The following is a 4,298-nucleotide window of genomic DNA, read 5'->3' as shown; positions in this document are numbered from 1 at the left end:
CAGCTCCAGGAAGCTGTAGGCATTCATGGGCTTATGGCTGCACCACCCTATCCTCTGCCTCCAACGCCACACACTTCTCTCCCCATGTGTTTCTCTTTTGTTTGTCTCTTATAAGGACATGTGTCATTGCATTTAGAGTTCACTCAAATAATCCAGGATCATCTTATCTCAAGATCTTTAATTGAATTAAGTCTACAAAGACCCTTTCTCCCAAATAAGGGCACATTCATAGGTTCCAGCAAGTGGATATATCTTTTGGGAGCACTATTCAACCCGCTACATTGTAAGAAATAATAATAGGGTAACTTACTTTAGATCAAGGGGTCAGAAAAGGCCTCTAAGAAGGTGAGACTTAAGACAAAACTTGAAGAATGAGAAAGATCACACCATGCAGAGAAGGGGAGAAGTGGGCATAGGGAGAAAGCATTGCTGACCGAGGGCACAGTCTGTGCAAAGGCCCTGAAAGCAGCTGAGTTTACAAAAACTGAAAGAAGGCCAGTGTGGCAAGAGCAGAGCAAGTAAGACATGCTGGGAGTGTAGGCAGATGCCTGTCCTGAAAGCTTTGGAAGCCACAGTAAGAAGCTGGCATTTTACAGCCAGGGGCAGTGGCTTGTGCTGAAATCCTAGCACCCTTAGAGGCCAAGGCAGGCACATTGCTTGAGGCCAGGAGTTCAATACCAGCCTGAGCAACACAGCGAGACCTTGCCTCTACAGAAAATATTTTTTTAACTTTTAATTTAAAAAGAAAAATAAAAGCAGCTGGCATTTTACCTCAAGTGCAAGGGAAAGGCACTGAGGGCTTGAAGCATAAAAACAGCATGAGAAAATTCACATTTCATCTTGAAGCTTTTTCAAATAGCATAGCTAGCCTTAGTTTAAACCAGTATTGCTTTTCCTGTAGCTTTAGCAATAGCAAATGCGTAGTATCATTTACCCTGTTATCTGCATTCATTCATTTAATAAAATACATATATAGTGCTCACTTCAGCAGCACATATACTAAAATTGGAATGATATAGAGAAAATTAGCATGGGCCCTGTGTAAGGATGACACACAATTTCATGAACATGACATTAAAAAAATACAATAACCCAAACACAAGCTAGCACACCATGTGGTCCAGAGTATACCTGGGCTGTGGATTGAATTAGGTCTGCCCAATAAAAAATCCTAAATTGTGGTCCTAAGGCACAGAATCTCGGGTGTGACCTTATTTGAGAATAGGGTTATTCCAAATGTAACTAACTCAGATGAAGTACCAGAGTAGGGTGGGCCCCAAACCCAATATGACTGGAGTCCTTACAAAAACAGAAAATGTGGACACAAGCATGCATACAGAGAGCACTCCACACGAACATGAAGATGCCAACTACATGCCAAGGAGAGAGCCCTGGAACAGACTGCCCACACAGCCCTCAGAAGAAACCAACCTCACGGATGCTTTGACCTTCGACTTCCAGCCTCCAAAACTGTAAGACAATAAATTTCAGCCAGTCTGTGGCACTTTGTTATGGCAGTCCTAGCAGACTAACACAGTCTAATATTTTAGGGAGTGAGGTCTTCCTAAATGTGAGTAATTCCAATCTTTACCAGCACCCCCTCTAGAACACTGAAGGGGGTCTAATTCACAACCCATACCAACACCTAATCAAGCTATCTTTCTCCATTCTTCTCATTCTTCACTTCCCTTCCCACCCACTGAGCCCCCAGCGGCCTCTTTCCTCATGCCTGGCCTTGACTAACTCCACATCAAAACTGCTCCCAAAATCCTACAATAAGGTTCTTGATTCCTTCATGGCCCACACCCACTTCCTGGACCTGTTCTGTTTTTCTCTCTGATGGTTCTTTCTCTCTCAAGTACTCATCACCATCCCCTCTCCCCAGGGATTACCCCATCAGATACAGAGCCTAGGAGCCCTGCCGAGTCCCTTAGCAGAGAGAGAGACACAGCCTGAGAAGCCAGACACAGAATCAAGAGAGAAAGAGAGAGAGCGAGATTAAGAGAGAGAATATTGGGACAAGAGTAAAAACACAATTTTTATCTTATCCATTTCTTTTCACATGCAAACTTTTAATGGTAAACTCCACGAGAACAGAAAATACGTCTTGTACATTTTGCAGGGGCAGAACAATTTGCACGAAGATGAGACAAATTGATTTTCAAAATCTTGCCTGAGACCCTGAATCCTTACTCTATGATCAGGCATTCTTCCCACACCACCTATGAAGTTACTAAGCTGAAACCGTCTCATCTAGTCTTAATTAAGCTTTGGCGACATCTGTCATGAGTGACTGGTGACATTTTTCCGACCACTCATCACTCCTAAAAATGGACTCACTCCTGATAACTAGGAATCAACAACCTAAGGCCGCCGGGAGCAGAGGTGAAGTGGGGTACAGGAGGCCTCACGGACATACGCAGGGAAGGGGAGGAGCAGCTGCCACATTGAGACCCAGCTCCCAAATGCAACTAGCATAGACAGCAAAATCTTCTACCAGAAGCATGTTCTGTTGGTCAGACACAATCCTAAAAAGGATGGAGTAAAGCAGAAAGGGAGGGTGTCTCCAGGAGAAGCCAGGGAAGGCCAAGATGCTACATACTTCACTATGGCCTGCAGCCTCCTGGGGGAAGGAACTACATTCAACTTTGTACTTCCTGTTTCACCTCCAGTCTCCACCTCCAGGCGCCTAGCCTAGGACCTAGCACTCTTTGGAATTGGCTGGTTGGTTGGCTGGTTGGTTGGATGGATGGTTGGATGGATGGATGGATGGATGGATGGATGGATAGATGGATGGATAGATGGATGGATAAATGAGCAGCCAAAATCTCCATTCCCTTCCTAAGTGCTATTCTTCAGGGATTTTGCAAAGCCCATACAGTCCAATTTGACTCTACTGCCTTAAGCCAATCATCAACTTCTCAGACTAAGAAAGGATGTTAAAGATTTCTTAGAATCCCAGAGTCCCCAAAGATGCTCATGAGCTGTCAAGGGGAGCACGCCTAAGGTATCACTAGAGAATCTTCTGTATTAAAACTTTCTAACTTAACTTTTTTTTTTTAACCAATTTAATCCTTTATAATGTTTTACAAACTTCAAATACAAACATTTAAAAGCAATTACTGTGCATAAGGTCCCATTGTGCAGGCTCTTAACTTCAAAAGTTAAAGTCTTCAAACTTTTAAGCTCCTGATACCTCTTAAAGAATTTTGATGCACTATGTAGGTCTTTGCACATTTTTGGTTGACATCTAAAATTAACACAAATTTTTTTTCTTGTTTTGTTTATTTCATCAATGTAACTGTAAACATGTAAATATAGTGCTATCATGCTTCTTACAATGTGCCAGGAGCCCATTCTTCACATAACCAAGTGTAAAATATTATTTCCCCCATTTTATAAAGAGGAAACTGAGTCACCTAGATTATATAACTTACCCATTGTTACACGGCTAGTAAATAAATAAAAAGGATTTAAACTCAGACAATCTGGTGCCAAAGTTGATAGACATTACCACCATCACATCTTTATGCCACATCTCTGCATGCCCAACAATAAGTTCCTGGTGAGTTAATCAATAAAATCTTGTGGCTCTTTGGTACCTGCAGTACTTTAATAAATTTTCATCATCTAAGACAACCAATTTCCTTCTGACCTCTTTTGCCTCCTTAACAGTCTGAGTCACATGCTAAAATATTCAAAGATGTTCTTCATCACTGTTCAGATATTTCTGCACTCTTGTCTTTTTGCTGAACTTTCATAGCCAACTCCACCATGAGGGGAAGACCATATTTTCTGTTATCTCTGCTTCTAGTCTAGAACTTTTAATGTTGTATATGTGTGTACCAGCAACTCCCTGGGCCCAGCCACACTCAGCCCACTCTAAAGGATCACGTGTTCTGAACTGCTCTGAAGTGTCTCCTGTGATACACCCTGAAGGGGCCTCCACCCCTGCCTTCACTGCCCAATGAGTCACACCTATGTGTAATCCCCTCACCTACAGTGTAGGCACAACCTGTGACTTGCTTCCAACCAATGAAATATGGCAAAACTGAAAGGATGTCATTCCCTTGAGTAGATTTTATTTGTGGCAAAGGTAATAAATGTCACTTTTCTTTTCTTTTAAGATGGAATTTCACTCTGTTGCCCCAGCTGGAACGCAGTGGCACAATCTCCACTCATTGCAACCTCTGCCTCCTGGGTCCAAGCAATTCTCCTGCCTCAGCCTCCTGAGTAGCTGGGATTACAGGTGTGTACCACCACACCTGGCTAACTTATTGTGTTTTTAGTAGAGATGG

The 4,298-nt window shown here is 42.7% G+C and overlaps 1 non-coding gene across 1 annotated transcript; it reads left to right on the top strand.

Moving 5' to 3' along the window:
• Positions 1–975: 975 nt before the first annotated feature.
• LOC118151852 (U6 spliceosomal RNA) lies at positions 976–1,082 on the top strand. Its single transcript, XR_004740257.1, has one exon. It is a non-coding gene; the product is annotated as a U6 spliceosomal RNA (small nuclear RNA).
• Positions 1,083–4,298: the final 3,216 nt, after the last annotated feature.

Source organism: Callithrix jacchus, chromosome 2, assembly GCF_049354715.1.
Source record: "Callithrix jacchus isolate 240 chromosome 2, calJac240_pri, whole genome shotgun sequence".
NCBI classification, from domain to species: Eukaryota; Metazoa; Chordata; class Mammalia; order Primates; family Cebidae; genus Callithrix; species Callithrix jacchus.
This window is presented reverse-complemented; position numbering and strand designations above follow the sequence as displayed.